At 55.2% G+C, this 13,132-nt stretch overlaps 1 protein-coding gene across 3 annotated transcripts in view; it reads right to left on the bottom strand.

Annotated features, from left to right (window-relative positions):
• Positions 1–13,132, bottom strand: part of PRKAG2 (protein kinase AMP-activated non-catalytic subunit gamma 2) — a 278,947-nt gene that overhangs the window by 173,809 nt on the left and 92,006 nt on the right. The window lies entirely within an intron of this gene.

Consider the following 13,132-nt stretch of genomic DNA (forward strand, 5'->3'; position numbering starts at 1 on the left):
GACAGACTGAAACCTGCTGAATAAAATATAAACCCATGAGTATATACCTACATACATACATAAAGAGAAAAGGAAAATTTCTTCCTTAGTAGAAATTCCAACCAATCAACGTAGAATTAGTAATAATATCAGAAAATCACCATGGCAACCACCGTTGTAATAATTCAGGCAGAATAAATGACTGATGCTAAAACTAGCAAGTGAAAGCTTGATGAGAAAGAAGGTATTTAAATGATTCTAAAAGTAGCTCCCCATGAAATATTTATCGCTTATAAAGGGAAAAGTAATAACTTTCTTAACTGGGACAGACACCTCCCTTAACCAAGCTATCAGTTAGTGTCATCCAGAACGGGTCAGCGTGACATCAAGTGCTCCCTGCTGTGATGCCAGGACAGGACATCAGACGCACGGCCCTCCTGCCCAACCAGCTGACCTGAATCGAATCCCAAGGAAACGTCAGATGAACCCAGAGTGAAGGACGGTCTACACAGTAACTGGCCTGTGCAGTCTTGAAAAATGTCACGAAGACAGGATTGAAGGCGGCTCCAGATCAAGAGGGACTGAGGAGAAAGGACCACCAAACACAGCATGTGATGGGGGTTTCCTCTTCCAAAAATGTCACTGAGACACTTTGTGAACCAAGAATAAAGTCTGCAGCTTAGTGAACATGGTTGTATGAATGTTAATTTCCCGGTTTTGATAATTAAACCATAGTGGGGAGAATGGTCCTGTTTTTATGAAATGTGCACTGAAGTACTTAAGGGTCAGGGGACATTATGACTGCAACTTCTTCTTGATGGTTCAGATTTCACATAAACACACACAAATGTATATGTACTGAGAAGGGGGGGGGTGAATATAAGCAAATGTGGTAACAAAATGTTAACACTGGGGCATCTGGATGAAAGGTATGTGAGAATTCTTTGTACTATCCTTGCAACTTTTATGGAAGTTTGAAATTGTCAAAATAAAATCTTATTTTTAGAGAGGAATTAAGAAGTCGTCCAAGCAAGAATGCAGCGTTTGCTAGGATCTACTTTTACTGCGTCCTGTGGTAGAATCATCGCCCAAGCAGCCCTTAGAGGACTAGAGAGCTCTACAATTTGCTGAGGGAAAGAAGATTTTTTTCTGTGGTTTCTCCCAAATAATAATAATAATCGCTGACCCCTGAAGCCCGGCCCAGCCTGGGGCCCACGTTGACTCCTTTGGGGTCGTCTGCGTGGTGGCCAGCAGAGGGCACTCTACCCGGGGACCACACTGGGTGCCAGGCCACATAACTCTGCAATGTGTTGGCTGAACTTTTCAGGAAACTTGGATGCCACACATACTTTTCCTTTCTTTGCGGGCAGGCAAGATGAGTCACATTTTTCTGAAGTCTGCTCAGCCCCAGGATTCAGACCTGACCAGCTGCCCGGATGCAGAGGGCTCCGGCCTGGGCTGGGGAGTGCAGGGCCCAGCGCCCTCAGCCTCGGGACCGGGCAGTGGAGCACGGGCAAGCAGGGAGCACCTCACTCAACCAGGCACAGGCAGAACGCACACGACTCTGGATTGCACGACATTTGGGGACAGACCCAGGGCCACCGGTACAAGTGGCCGCGAGCAGCCCCGGCGGCCCGCCTCCTCTCCCACCTCACGGGCTGCCTCACCCCGAGCCCAGAACCCGCCCTCCAGCCCCGAGCACCCGTTCGTGGGTTCAACCACTCTGTCCTGCCTTCACTCAAACGGCCACTGACCACGGGACCTCGGAGCAGGAACTGAGGGCAGGGGCAACGCCTGCGGCCACCTGTGACAGGAGTTGCTGCAGGTTCCCCGGAGGCACGCATGAGATGGAAACCGGTGGGATGCAATTTAGAGATGTCCTTGGGCTCAACATCCACAACCAGGGAAGGAGAAGGAGTCGGCCAGGGGCGAAGGTGAGGGGCCAGGCAGACCCAGCGAGGGCCCCACAGAAAGCTCGGGAGTGGGGACGACCCCGGGAGCTGTCGGGAGTGGGGTGAGGGGCTGGAACTTTACACCTGCTCACTGAGCAGCTGCGGGGCGCAGGCCGGCTCAGGAAGGGCCGTGACACTACGAGAGGTGGCTCTGCTAGTGTCACGGGCAGCAGCTCGGGGACTGAGCCCCTCGTTCCTGAGGGGGCTCCGGAGGCAGCACGGCGTCCGTCATTAGGGTATTCGGAGCAGAGGGCCTGGAGGTGGGGCGAGTTTGGCGTCTTCGAGGACCAGGCTGGCAGGAGGCTGGGTGGTCATGACAGGCTGTGGTCAGAGCCAGCCAAGGGCCAGAGCGTGGAGGGGTGGCGAGACTTCAGATTTGAACTTGAGCATGTTGGGGAGGCATTGAAGGGTCAAAGAGGGGACAAGATGGCCAGATTTGTTCAAACAGAGGCCAATCCTGTTGGCCACCTGTTTGTTTGTTTTTTTTAGACAAATAAATTTATTTATTTATTTTTGGCCGCGTTGGGTCTTCGTTGCTGCATGCAGGCTTTCTCTGGTTGCAGCGAGCGGGGGCTACTCTTCATGACGGTGCGCGGGCTTTGCACTGCAGTGGCTTCTCTTGTTGCGGAGCATGGGCTCTAGGCACGTGGGCTTCAGTAGTTGTAGCACATGGGCTCAGTAGTTGTGGCACACGGGCTTAGGTGCTCCACGGCATGTGGGATCTTCCCGGACCAGGGCTCGAACCCGTGTCCCCTGCATTGGCAGGGTGGATTCTTAACCACTGCGCCACCAGGGAAGCCCCAGCCACCTGCTTTTATAAATAAAGATTTATTGGAACACAGTTTACATTTGTCCATGGCTGAGTCGTGGCAGCAGAGATCAGGTGGACCAGAAACCCAAAAACATCTACCACCTGGCCTTTTATAGGAAGAGTTTGCCGACCCTGCTTTAAAAGACCCCCCTCCTTGCATCACCTCCCAGGCAGCAAGGCGGCTCCCACGGGGTCCGAGAGCCCTGAGACCTTCCGCAGCTCTCACCTCCACCTTTACAGCATTCAGCTTCTTGGTTGAGTACGCACCTTTTGCACTAGTGATAAATGTCTGTGCCTCACCTGTATGTGCCCAGAGGCTAGTCCAGGGGGCTGCCAGGCCCCCAGGCAGGAGCCATAGGCCTCGGGGTCCTGCCTGTGTCAGGATTGGCGTCCCCACCTCCCCCCATACCGCCCCCCCGAACCTCGCCCTGGGGTCCCGTGTGAGCCACGCCGTCTCTGCATGTCACTGTGCTCATCAGGGGAGGACAGCCGCACAGACCAAGAGTCCCAAAGACACGCTGATTTATAGGAGAAGAAAATGTGCAGAAGGAAAGAAAGTCAGGTCCAGGAGGCCAGGGGACCGGTGAGCGGGCCGGCTGGAAAGGTGGAGAGTGAAAAAGGTGAGTGACATCTGCTGGGGAGAAGCAGGAGGCGCCTGTCCTAGCGTGGGACTGGGGGGTCGGGGGAGAGATTTAGGGGGTTCCCGTGTGTTGTGGGGTGAAATTCCCTGATGGCCACCCACGCGCAGCTTCTAGGAAGCGGTCAGGTCACCTTTTCTCCCCGTGCATCTCCTCCCAGGGGCCTCTCCACCTCCCTGGCCCCGGGGCCTTCTCTAGGGCAGGGGCAGAACCAGCCGTGTGCGGGTGTGAAAACGGCGCTCAATGAGCATCAAACACAGGGACCTGCACAGGACGGAATCTGTGGGCTGGGCCGGAGGTCAAGGACGTCCTTCTAGAGCCGATTCCTGTAAATGGAGTTGCCCTAAGAGCCTCTGCTTCTGGTGCCCTGAAAGAAGGTTTCCTGTCACCATGGTGCTGCGGGGGAAGGGGTGCCTGGACGGGTCTGCTCTTGCATCCCAGGCACCAGGGCACGTGCATCACCCAGTGGCATTCACGGGGGCTGGCACCTTGCCGTTGGCCCCCATTCCCACTCCTCACCTGTCCCTGCCCTGCTTGGCGCACAGGGGGCTGACCCTGCAGCTGCGGTGCCCGGGCTTCCCTCTTGGCTGGCCTCTGGCTGGGGGGAGGGCCAGGCCTTGCACAGCATCTCTGGCCCCCAATACTGCCAGACAGACAGCTCCCACCGGGTCACCCCTGCGTGCCCCCCTCCACCGCCTCCCCCCACCCACTGCTGCCCTCCTCCTTCTCCTTTCCCACCAGGGACATAGTGGGTCGGCACCAATCCCCGGTTGGCCTCCCACTCTTGCTTGGCTTCTCAGATCCTGCCTCACCTTTATAACCATATCATCCCTCAGTTCCATCTGTTTTAAATAGTCAGAGTGGTTCCATCCTGCTGGTCACAGAAACGGCCTCCTTACACGAGAAGACTGGTGTCAGCGTGGAGGTTCTGCAGGGTAACCAGCCTCGAGGTCCAGACCCAAGTGCTGGAGACTAAATCACTGAGTCTGACCCTGCTCTAGACTCCGGCAGACGGGCGGGCCCTGTCGAGGCACACAGGCTGCGCTGTGGCCCCGGTCCGTCCCTGGGTGAGTAGAGGCAGGAGGTTCTCGCCCCGGGGTGCCCTTGGCATGTGAATTGAAGACTTGGAGGCTCCTGATTAAAATCTTAAAAGCCCAAGTCCATTCCTCCACACACAGTACAGAACCCTTGGCATTTTATGGGAAAGCAGACTTTTATTTGAAAAATAAACTTCAGTTGCTGGGAGAGAAAAGAAGAGCGGCCTGCGATCTAACACGGAGATAGTGTGAAAGGACAGAAGGTTTACAAGTTCAGTAAACCTCGCTGGGAAACTCATTCGCATTTCAAGCAGCTCTCATTACATCCTCTGATCAGACCCACAGACCGGGAGCGGGGTTTAAAGAACCGAGATGTAAAGGACCTAGCCCAGAATCATAGTCATTCGCGATGGAATGTTAGTATTTTAATTTAACTACGAACAGAAAATTAAATATATTTGGGGTGTTCAAAGTACACATGACCTCGGTCACAGTTGTGAGCTGGTCTTAGAAACAGTTCAAACGTCTACCGTTCCGCATCCCTTGCAAAGTCCCGACGCCTCTTTCCACCACCCCACTGATTCTCCGTGCCCTGAAGTTCCCAGCCAGACTCTCTCCGCAGGCGTTCCCAAGCCCATCATGCTGTTTATGACCATCTAGGGTGGTATTTTCCAAAGAGCAATCACACACCCCATGCCTGCCCCATCATGCAACCAACTGTGTGGGTCAGATAAAGCGTGCTCTTACAACCAACGAGAGTCGAACTGAAAATAGCACACACAGGCCAGGGTAAATACTGTTTCATGAGAAATGGCTGGATTACGACATACAATGTATTTCTGACTGTGGGCTGCAGTCAAAGAAGTTTCAGGTCACCGCTGTGATGATGCTTTGTAGCCTCATGTGAATGCCCCATGCTGTATGTTTCCCTCGCTGGGCTGCTGCAACTCTCTAGATCCCAGGGTACGTGCAGCACCTTCTCCTCTTGGCCTGTCCTACAGATGCCACACGGTCGTGACTGAGAGTAGCCCTTGGTGTCATCATAGTAGGTTGCTGTCCAAGTCAGCGATTTTCAACACTGTTTTTTCTAGTAGGACAAAGATAACGTCCTAGTGCCCAGTGGGGCTGACTTCTGTCAGCAGCGATCACTCGGGGCGGACAGCTGTCCAAGTAGGACAAGATGCCAGTTCTTGCTCAGCGGAGGGTCAGCTAGATAAATACCACCGTCTCACCCCAGGAGCCAACACCGCATGATCGTGGGTTCTGGGAAGACCACTGCTTCCAAAAGAAAGCATCTGTCACATCTGTTTTTGTTTTTTTTTTAAGAATCGCTATTAACTTTTATTTTATTTTACTTTATTTTGGCCGTACCAAGGCATGCGGGATCTTAGCTCACTGATCAGGGGTCGAACCCATGCCCCCTGCAGTGGAAGCTCGGAGTCCTAACCACTGGACCACCAGGAATTGCCCTGCATCTAGTTTTGATGCTAGAAGCCCCTTCTCATTTATATGCTTATATGTGTCAACTACCCCCAGAGGATGTAGCCCTGAACTTCTATAATGTACATCTTATTTGGAATACCTTTGCCAGAACCTTCCCTGAGAGTTGGTTTGGGTCTGAGGGTGGCAGGAAAAGGGCACTGCAGCTCTTGGACCAGGAGCCCATGGAGGAAGAGGACGGAAAAAGGAGCTCCAGGGTCCTCAGAATAACCTGCCCCTTTCCCATGTGATGCGGGCCAGCCCTTGTCTTGCAGGTGAGGATGGTGTCCATCCTTCATCCAGACCCACGGGCACATCCAGACGCATTCTCAGCCCAGACCCGGTGCTCTTCCCAGGTAGGGAGACCATCCAGGGGCCTCGTGTTGCTGAGGTTCTGCCTGGCACTGGAGAGGCAGAGTGTGGAAGTAAGAGGCAAGAGCGTGAAGAGCCAGACACACGGTTTTCTCAAAGACAGCAGATGACAGGAGCATATCACAAGGGGACACCTACTGTGCAGAAACTTAAAATAAGTTACATCTGAGAGCTCTGGCAGGTCACTCAAGGCAAGAATAATCAGGCAAGGGCAAGAGGAGGTCTCAAAGGAGGTGGGAGACCATCGTAACTGCTCTCCAGGTCTATTTCAGTGGCCCCGGCTGGTCCCCCACTTCTGGGTCCACCATCTCTCTCTGTACAGTAGCCAGACTAATCCCTCCCAAGAGCAAGTCATTCCCTCACCAGCACCTTCCGATGGCTCCCCGGATCGCTCAGTGAGACTCTGGGATCCTGTAAGCCCCACCCGAGCCCTGTGACCACCCCCCCTTCTCCCTCCCCACTTGGTTCCAGCCATGCTAGCTGCTCCCTGAAGGCTTGGAGGCTGTCCCTGCCTCAGGACGTCTGCACTGCTCTCCCCTCTGCCAGGCACGCCCTGTCCCACACACCTGCCCGGCCACACCTGGCTCCATCCCATGCCTGCTCAGATGCCTCCGAATCAGCTTTCCTGATGGTCCTACGTTAAAGCGCACCCCTCCAACCCGCATCCCTTCCCCTTCGTTTTTCTTGGAGCCGCACAGCGGTTCTGTCTCTCATCGCCTCCCCTCCCCGCCCCAGCAGAATGCAGTCCCACAAGGGCAGGGACTCAGCGGTTCGAGGCTGTGTCCCCAGTACCCAGGATCACAGCAGGCTCCCATTAAACACCCACTGAACGAATGTTCCCCTTTAAAAGGCTGCGTCAGGCTGGTCAGGGGTGAGGCCCGCCCGCCTGCTCCGTAACGTCCAGGGCACTGAAGGTGAACATGGAGACCCAGGCAGGGACAGCGGGTCCTGCCTTGCCCCCGGGCCGGCTCAGCACGTGGGGCTGTATCGCCCTCTAGCGGTCACTCGGCCGCAAAGCCAGAGAAGCCCCCGGAGTTTCGAGGGGCTTGTTTCCAGGGCCCGGGGGACGCAGAGCTGCTCGCTCACCCGCACACCTTCCTGTGGGAAATCAGATTCAAACGAACATTCAGAATAGAAGGGTGAAAGGGGGACACATATCAACTCATCTTGTCTTGAATGTGGGAGAGATTTAATGCGGACATCCTGCCTCTGCTCTGTGGTTCCCGGTGGACCAGCTCCCCAAGGACTTTGCCCAGAGTGGGGACGGCCACCCCTTCAGAGCCTCAAGTCATCGAAGGCTAGGTGGCAGCTCTTCAAAAGTAAGCAAACAGACAAAAAAGAAACCAAGTGGAAGGAGCAGTACAGAGAAAACACAGAAAAAGTGAATTTACAGGAGGCTGAACTCAGACCTAAGACCTCGCCAAAAGGTGGCCTGATACGCTCGCTTGCTTATCTACTTGGTCGAGGGAGAGTTTTGGAGGAAACGGCTGGGGACTGGCATACATAATGAGGCTTTTAGCTCATCTGCACTTTGCATTTCCTCCCCACGGCTCCTCCTCTGGCTCAGTCGTGGTCACTTAACAGAGAAGACGCCCTGGCCACTGCCCCGCCCCAGACTGCCCCGCCCCCACCTGTCCCTTTACCTGCTCTGTTTCCCCTCATAGCACGGGGATGGGGGGATTAAAGTCTGTCTGTGCTCCAGTCCTCCCCCCACCCAGCCTTGGGTCTGGAATATTCCAGAGCAGTTCTTTGTTTTGCCTTTATCGGGCCATCCCAGGGAACTTCACCTCTGTCACCAAGGAGATGTGTAAATTAGTTAGGATGCTTTAATGGCATTATAACAGAAACGGAAACATATAACTTAAAAGAGACTAAACTACCAGGACGTTTATTACCTAAACTAATGAGCTCCGTGATGCCAGCTCCATCAAGATTACCCTCCTACCTGTCTGCCCCGCCATCCTCTGTGTCGGCCATGGTCACAAGATGCACAATGTGCCCCGGAAACCATGGCCTCACACCGCAGACAGAGGAAGGAGGGGGGATCAGTCCTCCAGCGGCACCTCTTTTTGTTGAAGGGGAGGCACCTTTTTTCTCTGACCCCCCGCAGAGTTCCCCTTATGTTTTGCTGGTTCACCCTGAGGCCAGTGATGCGGAAGTCAGGCATGTCCCCAGATGGGGAAGGGGCATTAGATCATCTATAACTCATGCCCAGGGGCTGGGCCCTGGGTAAAGCCGGGTTCTGTCATGAAGAAAGAGGGGGAGTGGCTGCGGGGCGGCCGTCAGAGCCTCCCGGTGAGGGACAGACCGTGCACACAGGTCCGTGTAATGAACTTGGGGAAGGAAGGCCAAGGGACGGGGTCTGGGGGCAGAAAAGAAAAAAGGAGGTCGCTGCACACGGCAGCCGAGGGCCGCACGGCCACCCGTCTGCCTCTCCTGAGCTGAAGGCGACCTCTGTACCGGGCAGGAGACACTCCTAAGGATGGGCCCAGGGGATGCAGGGCTCAGCTACCTGACAGCGCTGACACAGAGGAGCGCCGCACTCTAAAACGCACGCATATGCGTAGGGACCAACCAGGCACAGAAAGGTGGTGCCGGTGGCTGCCCAGGGCCCCGCACAGGAGTCACCACTGAGAGCTAACTCAGGGAGGTCGGAGGGCGGGTTAACTCTTCTCAGGAGCGAACTCCAGGGCGTCCTCGGGAAAGGGGTGAGTCCAGCTTCGCTGAGCGCCCACTGCGTTCGGGGCAGAGCAGCTCCCGCGTGTCTATTCGCTACTGAGCTCTGGGACGCAGAGCAAGTCCCTCCCTGCCTGGGGACAAACAGCTGCCTTGCGGGGAGGCCGGAGGCCAACGCCGGCTCTGGGCTCGCAGAGCGGACCTGAGCCCCAACTCCGAGCCCCCGGGAACCTGTGGGAGCCGCAGGGAAGGCACGACACCTGGGCTTTACGGCACAAACAGGAGACTGAGATGCAAACGAGTCCCCGAACCCTCCAGAGAGGCCGGAGGGCTGACTCAGGGGATGGCAGTTCTGGGCGCTCAGATGGCCTCGTTGGGGCCATGAGGACAAATGGGACGTGTCCCCCCAAAGCAAAACCCCAGCAGTAGAGTGGAGAACAGAAGCCATCACAGAGATGGACGCCAGCTCATGCCCCTGCCCCGTCACACCTGCCCGTGCATCATCTCTGCTCCACCTATAAATGCGCCCAGGTCTCTCCTACCTTGAAGCAAACAAGGCAAGCCTTAGCTTCCATTTACTTCTGTCCACCCACTTGCTACCCGTCCCCCTGCCTCTGTCGGGATGGGCCCACTTTTGCCACAGTGAGAAATGAGCCCTGGGTCCTCAGTAGTGTGACCTCAAAAGGGATGTGCTCATGGCACAGTCCCCCCACACGGAAGGCAGCTGGCCCGGCCGCCTTCCCTACGAGGCACCAGATCCGGCTGCTCACCTCCTGCACCTGCACCACCTTGGCTTTCTCTGCCCCTTGCCTCCAGCCCGCAGCTGCAGACGAAAGACCTCTGATCTGCCCGGAACCGTCTTAGGCAGAAGCCCTGAACTCTCACTCCCTTTGGTGGAAACCTCATCACGTGGTCCCAGTGCGGCCTCAGGGAGGGGGTGGGAGGGGCAGGGAGCCCAGGCTGTGGATGAGCTCGGAGATCCCGTCACACGCTTGCTCCCTTCCCTTCCGGCCCAAACGCTGTGAGAGAAGGCCAGTCTCTCTGACTCCCGGCCTGCCACTCAGTCCTCAGCCCCTAATACGGCTTCTTTCCCTTCCCGGCTACCCAACCTGCTCTCTCGAAAATCACCAATGATTTCGAGGTCAAATCTCGAGGAAGTGGCAGCAGCTGGACGGCCTCATATTCGGCCTTCTCTCCCCATCTGGGAAGAGTGGGGGGCATCTGAGCCACACGGCACCCTCCCTCACTGACCGTACTCTTGCGATGGACGACAGATCATAGGCCAAGCTTGCTCTATGGATCTCAGCCTCCCATCTGTTAAACGGCGTCGCTTTCCCATGGAAGGTCCCTGTATCGGTTTCCTGCTGCTGCCTGTACCAGGGCACCACAAACCAGGTACATCAGAAATGGGTTCCCTCACAGCCTGAAATCGAGGTGTCAGCAGGGCCGTGCCCCCTCCTTGCCTCTTCCAGCTTCTGGTGGTTGCTGGCAACCCTTGGGTTGTAGACACATCACTCCAGTCTCTACCTCTGTCATCACGTGATGCTCTCCCTGTGGGTCTCTGTCTTCCCATCACTGTCTTCTCATAAAACACCAGTCATAATGGGTTAGGCGCCCACCCTACTCTAGTGTGACTTTACCTTAACTAATTACACCATCAGGGGCTTCCTTGGTGGCTCAGTGGTTGAGAATCTGCCTGCCAATGCAGGGGACACAGGTTCGAGCCCTGGTCTGGGAAGATCCCACATGCCGCGGAGCAACTAGGCCCGTGAGCCACAACTACTGAGCCTGCGCATCTGGAGCCTGTGCTCCACAACAAGAGAGGCCGCGATAGTGAGAGGCCCGTGCACCGCGATGAAGAGTGGCCCCCGCTTGCCGCAACTGGAGAAAGCCCTCGCACAGAAACGAAGACCCGACACAGCCAAAAATAAATAAATTAAAAAAAAAAAATTACACCATCAATGAGTTCATTTTCAGATAAGGTCACAATCAGAGATGCTGGGGGTTAGGACTTCAACATATCTTTGTCGAGGGGACACAATTAAACCCATAACAGTTATTAGAAGGATTAAATGAAACTGTGTGTCTTTATAATCCACCTAACATTGTGTGAAATCAGTTCTTTATCTCACTCAATTCCCCAACAAGCCCTGGCCTGATAACTTGCCTTGAATTCCTACATGACCCCTGCATTCCTGACCGGCTAACTTGATGTTGACTATGACCTTGTGGGCTGGGATCAGATGCCTTCCTAACATTGGAGGACGATTCTTTCCATAATGGTTTGAGTGTCTGATGCGTGCAGAGCCTACAGGGAGCCAATGCACCTGCAGGAAGTGTACCAAACAGCAGTTTCACACTCAGCTTCATCTCCTTCTGTGACGCCACGTGAGTAGCAGTACGATGGCAAACCCAAACGGGGCACCCAGCCTACACCAACATCTTCTGGAAAGAACAGAGGTTCTGTCATCACCTCTCACACAAGCTCAGCGGAGGGTGGGGAAGCGGCGGGCTGAACCCCGGAAGGCTTTGTTCTCGAATATCACTCATGCAAACAACAGCATGTGTCAAAATCCATCTCCTTTTACTGGGGGCGGGAAGGAGCTGGCAGGAAAGCTCTTGTCAACAGCAGACCTTCTGGAGGAAGTGATGGTGGGTGGGACACTGGGGGGGGGGGACGGGGGAGGGGGGAAGTGAGGCCCACACAAAACACACTTTCCAGAAAACTGTCTCCTCCTCCCAGTGTCAGGAATTTTCACCCTTTGGGTGGTTTGCATTTGATTCTCTTCTAAGCCAGGTCTCTGCGGGTTGTCTGAGGGCAGTGTCAGAGCAGCTGCAGCCCAGATGCTCGCTGACACCCATCTGTAGCATCCCAGGACCAGGAGCAGAGCCGAGCCTCTGCTAGACAGAGACTCTGAGATGAAACATTCGCAGGGGAAGGAAAGGGCCCAGGATTTCCCTGAGAACCTCAGGCTGACCAGAGAGCCGGTGACTGGCTGAGAAGAGCCAGCGTTTGGCCAGTGGCGCCCCAGGGCGGCCAGGCCTGTTAGAGAGATGGAAAAGCTCCTGCACTGGGTGGGTGATAGCGGCCAGAGACCTCCTGCCCCTCCTGAGACGTCCAGCCCACTACCCAGCAAAACGGTTACCCTAAAAGGTAACCCACAGGACAAGGTGCCTCTAGTGCTAAGGCCGGGACCCCCCTCTGTCCCCAGGGGTCTGGTGCTGGGCCTTATTTTGAATATCATCAGGTTAGACAGCCATGGAGGAGAAGGGACAGACCTGCGTGGGCATTGATGCCTCAGTGTGTTCAGCAAGCCAGGGGTCAACCCTACGGAGCCACATTGGGATGGGCAGGGTATCCCGCAGTCCTTCCTGGCCTGACTGCTCACTGGGACGCAGAGGCAGAAAAAGAGGAAGAAGGATCTAAGTTGAAAACATATTCTCTATTAAAGTGTTTTACCCTCCACACGACACTCGGAGTCGAAGCAGAAAAACCACTAACTGTCTCCAAACCTCACCGTGCGGTTGGCGAGGTCACGTCAGAAGGACACTGCTTCGTACCGAGGGCAGAGGGAGGGGAGTTAGCTGCTGCGGCCCAAACGGTGAGCTGAGCTGCAGGTGGAGGCCCGGCAGGACCCGCTGCCGTGGAGCCCCAGTCGGCCTCGGGCACCGTGGTTAAGCCTGTGCCACATCTCCACCCAGACTCACGGTTGTGCATTTCTACCAACGCAGCTTCATCTCAACTTCTGACCCCAAACATTATTGGCCCAAAGAGATCTCTTTACAAAAAGAAAATCTATCTTCCAAAGACCAAAACTGCCCGTCACCAAGAATATTAAAGAATAGATATGGCTCTGAAGGCAACTCTCAAAGAAGACTTTCAAAAATAGGAGACGTTATTGTTCCTCATCGTGGAAGGAAGAATAAATGGTCCAGAGTCTGTACAGAGAAGAGCTTCCTCCCCGCCTTGCCACGCCCGAGGGGCCCAGATTAGGGGGGTCAGGCCTGGCCCTCTTTCGCATCAGCCATACCCCAGCCCCGCTGCGCAAATCACTGCCCGGCCACCATGCCACGCTCCCAGCGCTCCTCCCGGAAGGAAGGAAGCAGCACGCGATGCACCTGAAGGCTCGTGCTTATTCGGAGCCTGAGTCACTAGGGCTTCTGATGTTCCATTTCACAGCTAGAAAA

Source organism: Balaenoptera physalus (assembly GCF_965194825.1).
Source record: "Balaenoptera physalus genome assembly, chromosome: 8".
Lineage (NCBI taxonomy): Eukaryota > Metazoa > Chordata > Mammalia > Artiodactyla > Balaenopteridae > Balaenoptera > Balaenoptera physalus.